The following is a 10111-nucleotide window of genomic DNA, read 5'->3' on the forward strand; positions in this document are numbered from 1 at the left end:
ATATATATATATATATATATATATATATATATATATATATATATATATTTACATGCATTTATGTTCATAAATGTAAGTTTCTCAGTACCCGACCTGTTTTTTGTGCCTTTACAAAAGAATTAGAAATCTACGTTAAAACACTTTCTACCTCCAACAACCAAAAAGCTGTGAAACTGATAATGCTGTGTTCCAAATTTAAATTATTTACTGCACTTGTGTGAGCCTATGGCTTTGCACTTTGTTTATATATATATATATATATATATATATATATATATATATATATATATATATATATATATATATATATATATATATATATATATATATATATATATATATATATATATATATATATATATATATATATATATATATATATATATATATATATATATATATATATATATATATTTTCCAATCTATTTTAGTTACTTTATTGAGTATACAACCCCTGCACTGGTTTGTACTGTTTGTGTACTGTTTTTGTACTTATTTTGATTATTATTTTTCAATTGTTTGTAAATGTTGCAATTTATAAATAAAGGTTTATAAAATAAAAACAATTGAAAAAAAATAAAATGTAATAAAATAAATAATTAAAAACGACATCAAACGGAACTGAGCTGTTGAATAAATCGGGATATAGAACAGGGACATTGGAAAGATGCATTTCAATCAAAGGTGTAAGTTTATGGAAAGTATCTTAACAATATAAATCTCCTACTGCATTTCAAAAAGCGAAAAACAGTGATACTGAAAAGATTTGATTTAGAGTATTTTTTTGTTTCCATGTTTAATTATTTTGTTGTTATGAAATATGTATGTTATGAATACATACAAATGCCTAAATGGTCTTCTGAGTTGAACAAGAACGGTTATAAATGTGTGAATATGAGGCAGATATTATAAGTAATAAAAATAATAATTTTTACTTTCTGCTCTTTTTCATTTGTGTTTTTAATGATTTATTTTAATGTTATGTTGATTGTTTTGTTTTGTTTTACCTTTAATTAATTAATTTAAAGAATATAGAAACCTTGCGGCGTATAAAACAGTGCGGCTAATTTATGGATTTTTCTCCTACAACAGCCATTATAAAAAATAGTTTTAAAAAAAATACACAGAGAAAGGGTTTTATTGTTTGTGCAATGTCGCCATCTGATGAAAAAGTTGACTCACTGCAGGTATTCTATCATTTATCAGGAGTGCTTTTTGTTTTTCCAACCGAAGTGCTTTGTTCGTCTTCAAGCCTTTTTATTTTTTTTATTTATTTTTTTTTAGAACTGATTAATTACAGCGGAACCTGAATTGGTGAATATGCTTGGTAAAAAAAAAACGCCCAAAAAACTATTTTTTCGCATTTTAATGAGATGTTGCCCATAACCAGTGGCAGTGGTCCTATCCTGCATGCGGCTCTTTAGTGCCGCCCTAGTGGCTCCCTGGAGCATTTTAAAAAAGGATTAAAAATGGAAAAACAATTTTTTTTGTTTTAGTATGTTTTTTGTTTGAAGACAAACATGACACAAACCTTCCCAGTTGTTAAAAAGCCCACTTTTTAATATGTTTGTGTGTAGAATGAGATTATTTGGTGAACGTCATTTTGTCCCACTAATTTCGGCGGTTCTTGATTTCACCATAGTGTGGACAGTGATGCAACAGTTTGTTTACATGTAAAATCGCCCACTGCTTCTTTGTCTCATTTTGTACACCAAAAGTTTTATACTGTGTGTGAATGCACAAAGGTGCGCTTTGTTGATGTTATTGACTTGTTGGCGCGCTAATCAGGCATATTTGGTCACTGCATGCCTGCTAGCTAATCAATGCTTGCATCATTTTGCCTCATTTGTAGGTATATTTGAGCTCATTTTATATCCTTTACTTTTATCCTCTTCGTGTATAATTTAGTTTTGCATGGCTCATGACACATTATCTGTATGTAATAATGGCTGCATTTCAGATGGCTGTTTTTGTGCCGTGTTGTTCCAGACCACAGCAAACATTACATAGCTTGCCAAAGATTGTAATGAATATTTTAAAAGAATGGTTTCTAATGTTGTAAAAATGTGTGGAATGAATATTAAATTTCAACATTTCTGTCAACAAAGATTTTCTTCAGCCTAGAACATAGACATTTTGATAGTAGGCCATTATAGCTAATATAGGCATTTACGTCATGCGTTGCCTTCATTATAAGACTTATACAAGACTTTTAAAGTAATTTTGATAGTAGGCTATTATAGCTAATGTAACAGGGTCAATTATGTCTTGTAAATAATGTATTTTATAATGCTTTATTATTGTTATAATTACACAAAATGTGTAAGTTATATGTAAATACCTGGATATTGTTCAATGTTTTGTCAATGTGGAACCATTGTCTCGTTGTCCCTCCTACTGCAATAATTACTGTGACACCTGTCTTTTTATATGCGTTGGACACGCCTTCCAACTTCCCTTTTGTCCACGATAACGGGAGAGGTAGGCGTGCATGCGACGACAGAAACATTGTCATGTTAAGAATTTAAGTTCACTACGTTTTTCTGTATTATATTTGTGTAGGGACTTGACGATGGAAACAAAGTTATTGACGACAATTGTATGTTCGGTATTGTCAGGTATGTTTATTTCACTGTTGTACCGCCCCTTTTGTCCACGATAACGGGAGAGGGACTTGACGATGGAAACAAAGTTATTGACGACAATTGTATGTTCTGTATTGTCAGTAAAGTGCAGCTGAGCAATCCATGGTGTCGGTCGTGTTCCATTAAAAACACACAACGCAGAGGAAAAGACCACCGGTTACACTTGGTGCCGTACGACCCGTTGCATCGCCGACCAGCGCTCGTCTGGTGCCCGGGAAAGCTGCTGGATTTCCCGCCCGCTGCACTCGGCTGCTCCTCCCTCCCTCTCCCTTCCTGTCGCCGAGGACAACGGCGCGCGCTCCCGCGTGCGCGCGAGGTGTGCTGACAAATCACGCTGTTTTAAAGTGTGTGCGCGTGATTTAAGCTTGTTTATGTTTGTGCTGGTGACTTTATAATATCCAGCTGGCACATTTTATGAACATTTTTGTGACAGTTAGTCCTGTCATAGCAGAAAGAAAAGTGGTGAATGGGCAAGCCTGTTTGTATGAGTGTTTAGTGAAGCCTTTTGATGGTGTTTTATTTTCTGTTCATCTATTAATCGGTGTGGGCTTATGAGAGGCTAGATACGCCCTAATAGCACAGGGGGGAATTTTTTTTTTCTCATGCTACAGTGCTGTGCTATGTATTGATTTGTCAGGGGCTATTTACGGTGGGCTTTACAGTGAGTTTTTTTTTTATGTGTCAACTTGTGTCACTATTGCCCTTGTTTTGCTATACTGCCTTCGTGGGGATTTCTCTTTGTTGTTATAGTGAAACATTTGCATAGTATTCGAGATTCCTACAATGGCTGGTCGTGGGCATAGTGTCACATTTGGAATGGGGAGGGGTAGGTTGGTGTCAAGCAGTCCTAGCTTCATGATAGACCAACCAGTTTTTAACCCGCTACTGACCCCCATCTCTAGCTCTACGCCAGTTACTCAAGCAGTGCGTGAACCCACACAAGTCATATCTGTTGATGCTTTTGGAGAGATGATCACAACTTTAGCTAAACAGATAGGAGACAACATCTCTGCCAACATCAGCATGATGCACCAGCCAAGTGCATTTCAGCCTCAGTCCACCGCTGTGAGCCCTTCCTCCAGGCATGATGGTTCGCCACAAGTGAAAGTTGTTGTGCAGCCTGACGTCAAAGCACCACCTTACTTTAGGGGCGATAATGCTGATGTGTTTTCAATTCATGAATGGGTAGATATGATGAAATGTTACCTAAATAGAGTAAAATGTGACAGTCCTCCTGAAATGTTTGAGCTAATTATGTCCAGACTAACAGGCAAAGCGAGGGATGTTGTAAAGGTGTCGCTGCGCAGCCGCCCTGAACTGAGTACAGCTGACCTGCCCACTGCAGTGTTTGACATTTTGAAAGGTAACTTCAGTGAGCTATCATATTCTAACTTGCCTATGAAAGACTTTTACTGCACTATTCCCCATTCTGGTGAGAGTGCTATGGACTATTGGATCCGTCTTAACAAGTCCATTGATGCTGCTGATGAGTGTCTCCATAGGCGGGGCAAAACTGTTGAAGACCCCAGTGCTGAAGTTGTCATGATGTTTATTAACCACTGTCCTGACCCTCATCTTGCCTTGTTGTTTCAACTAAAGACGCCTGAGCAGTGGACTGCAGCTGAGGTTCAGGAGCGTCTGGATGCTCATATAAGAAAGGTTAAAACGAGAGCAGCCCAGTCTCAATGTGTGATGGGCTTGTCAGCTTACAATCAAAGCCCAGTGACTGATTATTCTTCGCCGCAGGCTGTCTCGGTAGCACGCCAACAGTTGTTGCTTTCTGTTCCTCAACCTTCCCCTGGCCTTTCCTGCAGTCAGCCTCCCGATGCACTTGTGGCTGTCGCACATCAGTCCACCTCCCCATTCCACCCATCTTCTGCTGTCAATGTGGCGCCGGCCGCTTTTGACCCACCAGCTAACGACCCTGGTGCTCAAGTTGTGGCCATGTTTGATAAGGTTCTGTCCTTGTGCAATGCATCTTTGGCTAACAATCAAAGACCAAGAGGCCAAAGGTCAGGCACCCATCAGACTGGTCAACCCAGAAACTATCAAAGTTCTGTGGCAGTCGCATGTCGAGTATGTACTTCCAGTGAACATTCAACTCATGCACACTGTAAGCTCTACAGATTGTGCCTCAACTGTTTGAGACCTGGTCACATGAAGCGTGAGTGCCCACAGGCTTCACATTCCCCGGCTATACCGCCATCTTTTCCACCCAATGCTGATTTAAACTAACCCGCCTGTGTATTGAGAGGGGTAGCATGGGCGTTGCTAGTAGCACCCTCAGTGAAAATGAAGATGTGCAATTGACCTATATGAACTGTTGTAGTAGCCTTTCTGATGACAAAACAGTGATTGTTGTGGGTTCCCATAGAGTGGAAGGAGCTAGTGAGTTGTTTTATGCTCCAGTGTCTGTGGGGGGCCAGTCTGTTTTAAGAGGGATGCTTGATTCAGGTAGCATGTCATGCACGCTAAATGTGGAGGCGGAGTCAAAGCTTAGAGCTGTTGGGCTACTCCCTAGTCCTCGGCCTGTGCCGGAGAAGGTGGTCCTTGTTGGCTGTGGTGGCCTTATGACACAACCCAGGTGCATTTATGACCTTGAAATTGAAGTTTATGGGTCTAAGTTCATTGTGCCAACTTTACTTGTTCCAGGGCAGAAAGATGATATGATCATTGGGACCAATGTCATAAGACCCATTATACAGGCAATGAAGTCTGATAATAAGTACTGGCAGCTGGTCTGCTCCAATACTTCTGACCCCAATTGTGAACAGTTTCTTGGACTACTCAGCTGCATTACACGCTGGTCTGGTCCTGAAATGCCTGAAAAAGTTGGTACAGTCAAGCTAAGACAATCTGTCACTCTTGCACCTCAGGGAGAGTCTCTAGTATGGGGGAAGCTGCCCAGCAGTGCTCCTGTGTCACCTGGGAGCACTGTCATTGTGGAGCCCACCTCTTCCCGTTCAACCCCTAGAGACATCATTGTTGGCCGGGTCGTGACACCCATGTGGGGTGATCGTTGGGTCCCAATGAAGATCCTGAACCCAACAAAGAGACCTGTGACACTGCGCCGTAACGCTAAGGTAGCAGATGTTTTTCCTTGTATTGCAATGGAAGACCTTCCTTTGTCACAGAGTGTGTGTATGCAGCAGACCTGTGAGGGAAGTGACCCAGCCTCCAAGTCAGGTACCACCTCTAATCCCCTTCAGCAGCTTAAAGACTGTGGCTTGGCGGATGTTGATCTCGAAGGCTGTGAAGTATCAGAGGAATGGAAACAGCGACTTGCTGAACTGGTCCTCACCTACGAAGATGTATTTTCTAAAGACAAGCTGGACTGTGGCGAGGCAAAGGATTTTGTCCACCGAATCCACCTCACTGATGATCGCCCTTTTAGACTCCCCTATCGCCGTGTCCCTCCAGCTCACTATCATAAGCTGAGAGAGGTGCTGTCTGAGATGGAGTTTAAAGGAATCATCAGCAAGTCAGTCAGTGAGTATGCCTCACCCCTTGTTCTAGTCTGGAAGAAGTCAGGGGAGTTGAGGATCTGCACGGACTTCCGCTGGCTTAACGCCAAGACCGTGAAGGATGCACACCCGCTACCCCACCAGGCTGACTGTCTTGCCGCCCTTGGTGGAAATGCCTTTTTCAGTACCATGGATCTCACATCGGGGTTTTACAACGTCCCCCTCCATGAGTCTGACAGGCGGTATACGGCCTTCACAACACCCTTAGGCCTATACGAGTACAACAGACTTCCCCAGGGCTTGTGCAACAGCCCCGCATCCTTTATGCGGATGATGATCAGCATCTTTGGGGACTTGAACTTTTCCAGCCTCCTCTGCTATTTGGATGACCTGCTAGTGTTTGCTCCATCCGAAGAGGAAGCCCTGAAGCGGCTGGAGAGTGTCTTCCTGCGTCTCAGAGCCAACAACCTGAAACTGGCGCAGAGGAAGTGCTACTTCTTGCGTAGGACCGTGAAGTTTCTGGGTCATGTAGTGAACAGCGGTGGTGTTGCAGTCGACCAGGAGAAAGTCAAAGTCATCTCCGCTTTTGAAAAAAAAGATCTTATGGAGGATGACGGCTGCACCCCATCACAGCGGAAAGTCAAGTCCTTCCTGGGCATGGTGCTGTACTACCAGCATTTCATCCCTGGCTGTTCTTCTCTTGCAAAGCCACTTTACACATTGACTGCAGGACAGAAGAGGAGTGCCAAGAGCTCTTTTGGGCGGAGAAGAGCAGGCACCTTCAGAAAACTGACTCCTCAGGACTGGACTTCTGCTTGTGAGAAGGCGTTTGAGGATCTGAAGAGTGCACTTCTTAATAGTGTGGTGCTGGCACACCCAGACTTTGAAAGGCCCTTCATCCTCTGCACCGATGCATCCCTTGATGGTCTGGGTGCAGTCCTGTCCCAGGTCCCTGATGGCGAAGAACGAGCGAGACCCATTGCTTTTGCAAGCAAAACTCTCAGCCGCAGCCAAGTCAACTACCCTGCTCACAGACTGGAGTTCTTAGCCCTTAAATGGGCAGTTTGTGATAAATTCAGCTACTGGCTCAAGGGTCACAGGTTTACTGTCTGGTCGGATAACAACCCCCTCACTCACATCCTGACTAAGCCAAAACTAGATGCCTGTGAGCAGCGGTGGGTCTCCAAGTTGGCTCCATATAATTTTGAAATTAAGCACATCCCTGGCAGGCAGAATGTGGTGGCAGATGCACTCAGTAGAGACCCATTTGTGACTCCTTTGAGGGAGCGGCTGCTGGGTGAGCCCTATGCTAAGCTGCTGAATCGGGTCTGTGATGTCAGTGATGGATGTGTGCAGGATGCGTTCCGCTTCACTTGCCAGCCACAATCACTGAGGTGTCATCCTCACATTGACACCATTGAAAGTTCAATGTCTGAAGAAGATGTCTCTTCAATCCTTTCTTCTTTGGATGAATGGGACAGTGCTCCTCGCCAGCGTGCTACCTCACTAGCTGACCACCTCACAACATTGGAACCTCCTGGCCAAGACACTTTGCCTTCCCTATCACTTGCTGACCTTCAGTCTCACCAACAAAGAGACCCAGTCATCTTAAGAGCTACTTATTATGTTGATAGAAAACGCAGGCCCTCCAGACGCGAACGTTGTAATGAAAATCAGACAACTCTGAGAGTCTTGAAACAGTGGGATAGGCTGATACTTCTGGATGGCATCCTCTATAGAGTCACAAAGGACCCTTTGACCAAGAAAAAGAGGTACCAGTTTGTTGTGCCAGAGTCCTTGAAGGCAGACGCACTGTCTGGTGTTCATGACCAAGCTGGTCATCAAGGTCAGCCCCGCACTCTTGCTTTAGCTCGCCACCGCTTTTTCTGGTATGACATGGAGAAAGATGTCCGCAGTTACGTGAAACAGTGCCGCAGGTGTGTCCTTAGCAAGACCCCCGAGCCTTCAGCAAGGGCCTCGCTACAAAGCATCAAGACCTCTGCTCCCCTAGAGCTTGTGTGTGTTGACTTTTGGACAGCTGAAGACAGCCACAACAAATCTGTGGATGTTCTTGTAGTCACTGATCACTTTACGAAATTGGCACATGCTTTTCCTTGTCAGGACCAGACTGCAAAGAGGGTTGCTAGGAAATTATGGGACAGCTTCTTCTGCATTTACGGCTTCCCCCAGCGCCTTCATTCAGACCAGGGTGCAAATTTTGAAAGTGAACTGATTGCTGAACTCTTGATGTTGTCAGGAGTTGACAAGTCTCACACTTCCCCCTACCATCCTATGGGAAACGGTGGGACGGAGCGGTTTAACCGAACCTTGGGCAACATGTTGAGATCATTGCCCCCTCGCTCCAAGCAGAAATGGCCCCAAATGATCCAGACAATGACTTTTGTGTATAATTGCACTGTGCATGAGACGACTGGGTTTGCGCCGTTTTATTTGATGTTTGGGAGAACCCCGAGATTGCCGGTAGATCTCCTCTTTAAGAATGTGTTTCGGGATGAGACTGTGTGTGACTATAACATATATGTAAAGTCCCTTTTAGAGGACCTGCATTGTGCCATGACGCTTGCCCAGAAGAACTGCTCTGCTGAGCAGAAGCATCAGAGCAACCAGTACAACAGAAAGGTCAAAGGTCAGCCTCTTTCACTTGGTGACCAGGTGCTGTTGGCAAACAAAGGTGTCAAAGGGAAGCGTAAACTTTCTGACAAGTGGTTGCCTGTTATACACACTGTGGTGGCCTCAAAACCCGACTTGCACATCTACCGGATCAAGGATCCAGAGGGGAATGAACGGGTTGTTCACCGTAACCTGTTGCTCCAGGTTAACTTCCTGCCGTTAGATGGAGCTTTGGATGATGATGCTGGACCAGTGGTCATGCCTGCCACAGCAGTATTTGATGGGTGTGAGTCAGAGGTGTCGGATACAGCAGCTGCAACTGTTGGGACATCCCATGCTGGTTCACTCTTGAGTGCTGATGCTTGTGATGATGGCCGTACTGCCTCATGGGTCCATGAGCAGTCTTCCTTTGATGAGCCTCAGTGTTCAGAGTCTGCTGAAGTAGTCTCCCCTACAGACAGTGGCCATATTGCTGCTCTGGATCCCCCGATAGCTCTACCTGCTCCCTCACTGCAATTAGTCCCAGTTGGTCCACCTCAAACATCTGGTGCTGAGAACCAATTTGCCTCACGGTTTGGCAGAGTCATTAAACCTGTTTACCGTTTAATAGAGTCCCTGGTTCAACTTGAGTCCATATTAGGGGTCGAGCCAGGCTCCCATACTGTTATTAATGTGTGAGATATGACCAGAAAGCTGTTTTATGCTGCTCTTTGTGTCGACTCAATGTTCTGAAAAACTAATGTTTCCCTACTCACCCACAATGTTTGGCCTGTGTATGTGTGGTGTATAAGGCACCTCACCTTGTCTATAGAGTACTATGAGTTCTTGCTAGGCGCCAAGCAAGTCTCTTGTTCTCTTATCCTTTAAATAGGAAGCGTATATTGTTGTTTAATGCAAATTTGTGATTTTCATGGCCATTGTGTTTACACATGCGTACTGTTCTTGCAAACCAGACTTTTGTGTAATTCTTGGGGGGTGAGTGTAACAGGGTCAATTATGTCTTGTAAATAATGTATTTTATAATGCTTTATTATTGTTATAATTACACAAAATGTGTAAGTTATATGTAAATACCTGGATATTGTTCAATGTTTTGTCAATGTGGAACCATTGTCTCGTTGTCCCTCCTACTGCAATAATTACTGTGACACCTGTCTTTTTATATGCGTTGGACACGCCTTCCAACTTCCCTTTTGTCCACGATAACGGGAGAGGTAGGCGTGCATGCGACGACAGAAACATTGTCATGTTAAGAATTTAAGTTCACTACGTTTTTCTGTATTATATTTGTGTAGGGACTTGACGATGGAAACAAAGTTATTGACGACAATTGTATGTTCGGTATTGTCAGGTATGTTTATTTCACTGTTG

At 43.2% G+C, this 10111-nt stretch overlaps 1 protein-coding gene across 1 annotated transcript in view; it reads left to right on the forward strand.

Annotated features, from left to right (window-relative positions):
• The window catches only part of LOC133648240 (neuronal acetylcholine receptor subunit beta-2-like), a 438894-nt gene that overhangs the window by 108603 nt on the left and 320180 nt on the right, over positions 1-10111 (forward strand). The window lies entirely within an intron of this gene.

Source organism: Entelurus aequoreus, linkage group LG04 (genome assembly GCF_033978785.1).
Source record: "Entelurus aequoreus isolate RoL-2023_Sb linkage group LG04, RoL_Eaeq_v1.1, whole genome shotgun sequence".
NCBI classification, from domain to species: domain Eukaryota; kingdom Metazoa; phylum Chordata; class Actinopteri; order Syngnathiformes; family Syngnathidae; genus Entelurus; species Entelurus aequoreus.